Here is a 9,085-nt window from a genome sequence, read left to right as displayed (position 1 = left end):
GTCATGTATTATTATTATTATTATATGGAACGATGTGGGTGTCCCAAGTTCTAGCAAAACTTTCCGTCCTACTTATGTTTTGGAATTAATTGTCTAAGACGATTCAAGATACATGCGAACGAAAACTATGAGATCCTACTAAAAAACGACGTGGACTGAGGTTGAATCCCTAATATGTTTCTTGGAATAAGTTCTTGATAGATTAACTAAAACAAACCAAACGATTTTTTAAAAAAATTATAAACTTTTATTCGATCTCGTTCGAAATAATGAAATCAAAATCGTTTGAGAGGCATAAGTATGAAAATAATATTTTTAAAATGCTTCCTATGTTTTACGCTGACTTAGTCCGAAGGTCATGCTTGGTCCCGCAACGATTGAGAACACGTTCGGAATTCCAAAAAGGAAAGATGCAAGTATCCCATCATACTATTACAATCATGAACAAAAGAGCAAAGGCTTTTAGGTTTGAAAGAATGTAACTTATTGCATTTCCACAACACCGCAACACGACAGTAGTATTAAAAGGTGGATTTATCATTTTCATTTGTGCATGCAGAAAGTCATTTGTTGAGTAACTTAAAATACTCCCGGAATCAATTAACATTACCACACAATAAAGGACATGTCGGCACTAATGATTCCCCCCCCCCCCCCTGTGAATCGTAAAAGTATATAAACATTTGAATGCGGATGAAATTTTGAAACATGCTATTGATATATGGACCTGTTTTAAAATCAAATCAAATTCTTTAAATATGTAAAATATCTTGATATGTCCTCAATCGACTTTGGTACCTGTCGACCTGCTTATAATTTAAGGTTCTCACCCAAAATAGTTTGGGCTCTTGGATGTAATGGAAATACTCTCAAGTCAACACAAAATATTGTCTATTACAACAATATTTAATCAAGTCCATAATTGTTCGTTTGTTTTGTTTTCTTTATAAATATTATAATTTTGTAAAGCGGAGATCGTGTTTTTTCTGCTTTAAAAAAAATATATTTATTTGTTATCAAAATTGTAAATGATATTGACAAAAGCATCTTGAACTCGAACGTCGGCCATCCTTCATCAGTGTGATGTGGCGGTGTCGCCCACTTGCATTTGCGCAGCAGTCCAGATTTCACGGATCATCTCGGTCCAATTTCATATAAGTATAAGCGGACTAGATTTGGTTGTTTACTAGTGTGGTAAATGACTTGTTAGTCGTAAGCCTAAGCGGACCAAGTGACTTTAAAAATTGGATTTTATTAACGTTTTCTAGTCCCTTACTAGCTCTTGCCTTGAAGTGGGCGTTATAAGGACGGTGACTTATTCGGCTATGTTGTGCTGGTAACATCAAGTTCTCTTGTACACGATGGCAGGTAAGATACCAGCCTTCATGCTTTCAACGCAGACGATTTCCAAAAAGGAAATTAGCAACACATCTGATATAGATGATATTTTGTTCCGTTTCATATTTGCGCTTACTTTTGCCATTGCAAATCAAATCACGTGATAATGACTGTCGACTGCTACAATGATAACCATCATCGACTGTCCATTCTATATTTAGGCCAATGAAAGTTTAATTGAAACCCAAATTGAACCAAAAATAAACAAACAAACAAAAGAGAAAGTGTGTCCTGATGAATCACATTATTTCAATCAGTTACAATGCCAGTTACAATACTTTCTAATCGTTATTTTTTTTTGGATGCTCTTTGAAGCGAACCCTTCGACTTAGATCAGCAACGACAATCCATCACATCACATCATGGCTGGATTTTTTCAGTTTTACTATTGCCAACATTTCAGCAGCTGTTTTTCTAAACTAATGTCCTTCACCCTGCCCTTTTTCAGAGAGGCAACCATTCCCTTTCCTTTTGGATTCCGGTCCAGTGATATTGTCTTTCCTTGCGACAAAACGCAGGAATCACAGTTTGCGTCTATTGTTATTCATCCGGTCACCCCTTACGATTGAAATTCCACCGGACCGTATTAAAACAAGCATAAACCTGTAAAACAAATCTCGCATGGTCTTGGCTATGGCACTTGTCTTAGTAAACAAACCTTGCGTGGTCTTGGTTACGGCACTGATCTTAGTAAACAAAGCTACATAGATTATGGTTTAATTGTTTACTAATCTTACTTTTAAGAAGAAAAAAATCAAATATAACTTAATTGTTTCTAGGATTAAGTTTGAAAGCAAACAGCAATTTTGCTTTGTTGTTCCCCATGTTTTGTTGTTGTTGTTGTTTTTTGTTTTGATTTGTTTTGTTTTTTTGTTGTTGTTTTTTTTACATTAATGCTTTTATTGATTCTTGGACCAACTTTTATACCGAAAGACGCATGCCTTCTGGACAAACTGTGTTCGCAAAAACACGACATCCTGACTTGTTTTCTGGAACAATTCCTGTAAATAAGGTTTTTGATTTGTTCGCAGGAGAAACTTTGTAGCTAAAGAAAAACGCATGCTCACTTGTTTGTTGGAGCAACTTCTGTAAACAGAGATGCATTTAACAGGTATCTGGACCAACTTTTGATAACAAAAATACCGTACGTTGACTTGTAGCACACAATTATTTTCGGATAAAAGTTCTACGCCAATCCTGTCCTGGAACTGGAAAATACAATAATTATGGACCTCTCCTTTGCAGATTGGTTAAGTAAAGTTCAATTGTTCAAATTCCAGGTTAAATATAGATTGATGGGTGTAACTCGAGTTCATGCTATCTTGTCAGTCTTATCCGTTGTATACCAGGGCTTGGATCTAGCTTAAGTGTGTATACATAATATTGTGGTTCAGCGTTTGGTCACTGGGCCAAGGTTGCTTGGTTAGATTTGAAGAATCACGGATTGACAGAATTTTTACAAACCGACTCAACAAACTGGGTGATTGGATAAGAAAAGGATCAATGGTCTGTTTAACATACGTTAAATATTGATCATGGCTACCATACGACGTGTTTATTTGTTTTGTAAAACTTGAGCAGGGAATAGAAAGATATAATGATATTCGATATGCCGATCTTTTCAATGCCCAATAATAAATGACAAATATGTCACCGACACCACATACATCATCATCAATACTATTATCATCATCATTACAAGCACCACCACAACCACAACTGTAGTAATACCACCACTACCATCATCATCATCATCATCATCATCATCATCATCATCATCATCATCATCATCATCATCATCATCATCATCATCATTATCATCATCATCAGCATCAAAATCATCATCATCATTATCATTATCATTCTTCTCTTCCTCATCATCATGACAAACATCACCATCATCATTTATCTACTTCCGTTCGATCCTTCCGTTGACTTTTCAAATTCAAATTGAAACGTGTTATTTGCCCTTTCATAAAGTCACAGTGGCCCATAAATTGCTTGATAATGATATCGTTAGAGACAGACCAGAAGATGAGTCAGAACATGACGCAAATCACGGGAAGAATTTTCTCATACCGACAACTCTGTGGCTCCAGCTGTGACATTTTGTATCATAGAAAATACAAATCCCCAAAGTACCAATTAGTTACTTTCACTATTCCAAAAAAAAAAAAATAAAGTTGTCATTATAACATATTATTTTACTGATGCGTGCATATACACACGTAAAGGGCCAGGTGCGATGAGCTGACGTTGTTGCATATAAGCCATAATTCGACAGATCACAGAAGGTCAGAGGTTCCAGTGATAGTAGTGGAGACATTGAAATATAGAAAAAATATAATTACTATTATTATTATTATTATTATTATTATTATTATTATTATTATTATTATTATTATTATTATTATTATTATTATTATTTTTATTATTATTATTATTATTATTATTTTTATTATTATTATTATTATTATTATTATTATTATTATTATTATTATTATTATTATTATTATTATTAATAATAATAATAATAATAATAATATTGTCATCATCAGCATCATCACCATCATCATCATCATCATCATCATCATCATCATCATCATCATCATCATCATCAACGTCGAAGTCGATGTCACCAACGTCATTAGGTTTGGACATGAAAGGATGTCAAATGGATTGCGGCATTGTGTTGTGAGTGGTAGGACATATAGGTCTTAGATTTGAGTCCTACTGTAGGAAGCGCACATCTTATTACCAGTTGTAAAATGAGTACCTGGCCAATAATAGCGTTGTCAATAGAGCACCAGAAACATTAATTCTCGTTCTACATTGCAAGTGTTGCTGATGGATGGAAACCTGTCTTTTTGAGTATATTTAGTGGATAATGCGCATTTGGATAAAAGTAAGTGAAAATTAAGTGAGTAGAACAGTGCCAGGAGACAATAGAGAATAAAATTTTCGCGGCGATTGGGGTTCGAACCCACAACCTTACTGATACGACAACTCCGCCTGGCCGTGAGAGGGACGTTATGCAGTCGACGCCATCCACCACTCCGGGCATTTTATATTTCTGTAAATGTCTATCATGACGTAATAACCGTTAGAAAATAATCGGTGCCCATATGTTGGCTTGCCAAATTAATTCTTGTTTTTTTTTTTTTAATTTATTCATCTCCACATTGACCATATAAATCTTGCACTTTCACGCTCACAATGTAAAAGGTCATTTCCGGGAGGAAAGTTTAATAGATCATAAAGTTTGGTAATAAGATGTGCGTCTATATTATTATTATTATTATTATTATTATTATTATTATTATTATTATTATTATTATTATTATTATTATTATTATTATTATTATTATTATTATTAGATAGATAAAGAAATTCAAATTATAACATTTTATTTCCCGGCAGAGGCAACGCTATTACAGGCCAGGGACTCATTTTACACTACAGCATTTCGAGACAATATGGGCAAAGAGTCTTTTCCGATGACTTATCTTTTAGCCGCCCACATCGGGTCACGAACAAAGGACCAACAGGTCAAAAATCAGAAGACCACAAGACCACAGAGCCGCATAGAAGGGAAACAATCAAAACGATATTATGAATACACGATGTTGATGTGTTATTTCCCTTCCATTCCAATCGAGATAATGATGATAATGATGATGATGGTAATGATAATGATGATGATGATGATGATGATGATGATGATGATGATGATGATGATGATGATGATGATGATGATGATGATGATGATGATGATGATGATGATGATGATGATGATGATGATGATGATTATGATGGTGACGGTGATGATGATGTTGATAATGATGATGGTGATGATTATTATCATGATGATGATGGCGATGGTGATGATGTTAATAGTAATGAAGGTGATGATGATGATGATGATGATGATGATGATGATGATGATGATGATGATGGTTATTATTATTATTATTATTATTATTATTATTATTATTATTATTATTATTATTATTATTATTATCAATATGATGATGATGATGATGATGATGATGATGATGATGATGATGATGATGATGATGATGATGATGATGATGATGATGTATTATTTCCCCGCCCTTCCATTCTTATTTTCTCCCTTGATGATAATAACGATGATGATGATGATGATCATGGTCATGGTGTTGGTGATGTGTTTTATTCACAATACTCCACTCGACTTAGGGGTGGATGAGTACCTGGTCAAAGACATTCATTGTTAGTTATTGTTAAAGCGAAAGTGCAAGTACAAGAAGGACGGATAATAGGCGAACTGTACTGTATAAAATGGAATGTTCGTCCTTCCAGCATATAGGGAAGTAAATGAAACATTGTGAAGGGCACCAAGTATGGTAAACCTTTTGAAATGTGCTATTATGGGAATGCGTTTGTCACCGAGTCTCTTCCTTATCTGTGTCCAACACGGTGAATACTCTTTAAATACTACTTAGACGCAAACATTACTCAAGGCTTGATAGTTTCGACAAGTGGACAAAATTCATCTCACATCAACTCATGCGAACGCTTAGATGACATTTCCGTGTGTTTCAGTCCTTGTCGAAACAAATAACGCTAAAAAAATTAATTGTAAGCTTCAAATGATTATAAGAAGAGAGGTATTGTTGACGTTTCGGGTTTCCCTTTTATCAACAAAACAGGATGAATGAAACACTACAGACGAATGAGATACTGTGATTGTGATATTGGCGTTGTTATCGTTATTTTTTTCCTTCGAGCTTCAAGCAGCAACATTTTCATTAGTCATTGTAGAAAGAATTGAATTAGCTACGCATCAAAGGCATAGAAATATAAATAATTATATCTTTTTTCCTTAAAAAACAAAAAAAAACAAAAAACAAAAACGAATATGGTACTTAGAATAAGCTTCTGTGTTGTTTTTTTTTTTTCTTCGGCGTGTTTACTCACACTTGATTTATGTGTGCATGTTTACACCGGAGATTAAATTATCGTTCATTTTCCTTCAAGGCAAAAATTAATTGTGTATCTTTTTAGAACGTGAAACGTCCTGTCAAACATGCATATATTCGATTTAGCGTTCAGCTGGGCTGTATTTTGACTCATTCTATTTTCATTTTATTTAAACGAGCTGGCAGATTAGCATAATAAATCAAAGAAACCTCTTTGTCGTTATGTTGAAGCGGCGTGGTTTTGAACTCACAACCCAACTTTCCAAAGCTTCGAGGCGAAGTTATGCCTGAAGAAGAAAGTTTCACATACGTTTTCCTTGTCTAACTGGAGACTTGAATCCAGGATCAAGTCTAAAACCTGAGGGAAACTTCATACAAGCCCTAGTCCAATAACTCGAATATGCCTGCCGTGTTTGGGACCATAGAACATTTTTTCTCATTTATGTGATAGACATGACAGCAAAGGCGGGCTCCCAGATTGCAACAGGAAGGAACAAGTCTTTCCCTCAAGTCTTCGTGTTCAATAAACCGATATTAAGAATCGATTCAGTCAAAAAGATGAGATCCAGAGGGTCAACATACAATAAACAGTTAGGTGGTTATTATAAAGCCCATCCTTCTGAGATCCACATGCTTTTCAAACAGAGACCCAAATAATTGATGCTATGCGTTTGGATAAAATATTAACAGCATCCGCCAGCCAGATATAATGTACCAACACACATAACTACGTGTAACCATAAATGTTTATAGTCTGATTGATAGAATTTAGTGAGAACTAATAATTAAAATGACTATCTAAAAACAATAACAGAGAGCGGAGTGAATCATCTTCGTTCCCTCTATAAAACAGTTTCAACATATAATGTGCCAAATAGCGACTTTACACGATAGAGCGTCATAATATTAATCTTGGTGTGAGACCATTCGAAGCGACCGCCAAATAGCAACAGGGTTTTCACACAAACTAGAGCAATCACTCTCTTAAAACAAGCAAAACTAGACACACACACACACACACACACACACACACACACATACACATACACATACAAAACCCCCCAAATAAAAACAAAACACCCAACTCCCCCCCCCCCCCCCCCCCCAAAAAAAAAAAAAAAAAGCAAAACAAAACGAACAAAAAACATTTTTAACAAATAAAGAAAGAAAACAACAAAATTCCACAACCACCTTCAGTTTTTCATGAAACTTATATCTGCAGCTTCAATTCCGAGGGGTCTACATAATCTTATAATTTCGCCTGACAGGCGTTATGTCTCGCCCAGGATGTTAAATGTTGCTGTTAGCTATGGAATCCCTGTAAAGCGCAAATATATAAACTAAAGCATTTATATAGTGCAATGCCCACTAGGTCCCCTAGCTAACAGCAACACTTAACATGTAGGGAGAGACATGACGCTTGTCAGGAGAAATTACACATTTTTCTTGCGGACGGAAACAACACTATTAACGGCATGGTACTACTCATTTTATACCCGAGTACTGTGAGAAAATGTGAGTAAAGAGCCTATTCCAAGGAGTCAACTATGCGCCGCTCAGAGCGGGACTCGAACCCGGGACCTTCCGATCCGAAGGCCACATACCCGCACATTTAATTTGATTTCAATCTTAGTTATATCGGTCTCTCTCTCTCTCTCTCTCTCTCTCTCTCTCTCTCTCTCTCTCTCTCTCTCTCTCTCTCTCTGGCAATCGATTTCCATAACAAAGACATTGCAATAGAGTATCGTTCATTAGAGACAAAGACGTGATTCAAACGAACTATATTTAGTTAAATTATTTTGACTGCATGAGTAAGACTCATGACCAAGACTAACTGCGGGTCGATATCCCCATCATCATCATATCTTGTCGCGCCAGTGAGTCAGCCAGTCCCGGGCAGTCTGGTTGCATTCCCTCAGGTCAGCATTGGTGCAGTGAGGTCCCAGCGAGCATTCAGACAGGATGTGGTCCATGGTCTGTCTGGGGTGACCGCATGGGCATTCAGTGCCCGGCGAGATTTTCCATTTAAAGAGGTTGGTGGCGGTGTTTCCCACCTTTGCTCTAGCTCTGTTCAACGCCACCCATTCTTTTCTCTTGAGGTCTGTGCCTGCTGGGAGCTTTTCTGTTGGGGGCTGGAGGGCATCGTTTGCTGTCTTGTCCCATTCTACCCATTTGTCCAGGCGGAAGAATGCTGAGTGGTCTGGGTGAAGGCTCTCTACTGTGAGGAAGCTCTTCCTTGATTTGAGCCTGCTTTTGGGGCAATTGTGGTCATGAAGGGGGTGTCTCTGGTCCATTTCCTGTTTGTATTTTTGTATTTGGGCATGAGTTTCCCTCCGGATGTGTGGTGGGGCTATTCCTGCTGCACGGTAGACCAGTGGTAATGGTGTTGCTCTCAGCTGGCCCGTTATGATCCGGCAGGCGTTGTTGAGCTCGGGGTCTAGCTTGGAGGCATGGCATGATCGGGCCCATACAGCTGAGCAGTACTCCGCAGTTGAGTAGCTGAGGGCCAATGCTGTGGTCCTTAGAGTTTTAGGGTCAGTTCCCCAGTTCATGTTTGCCAGCTTTCCAAGGAGGGCATTACGCGTGGACACTTTTGCCTTGGTCTTCCTCACGTGTTCTCTGAAGGACAGAGTCCGATCAAGCGTCACTCCGAGGTACACTGGGTGGTAGTTGTACTCTAATGTCTGGCCATTCCACTTGATGTTAAGTTTTTTGTGGGCTTG

Source organism: Berghia stephanieae, chromosome 6, assembly GCF_034508935.2.
Source record: "Berghia stephanieae isolate SIO BIC M18660-M18661 chromosome 6, UCSD_Bste_1.3, whole genome shotgun sequence".
Classification (NCBI taxonomy): Eukaryota; Metazoa; Mollusca; class Gastropoda; order Nudibranchia; family Aeolidiidae; genus Berghia; species Berghia stephanieae.
Note: the sequence above shows the minus strand (reverse complement) of the source record.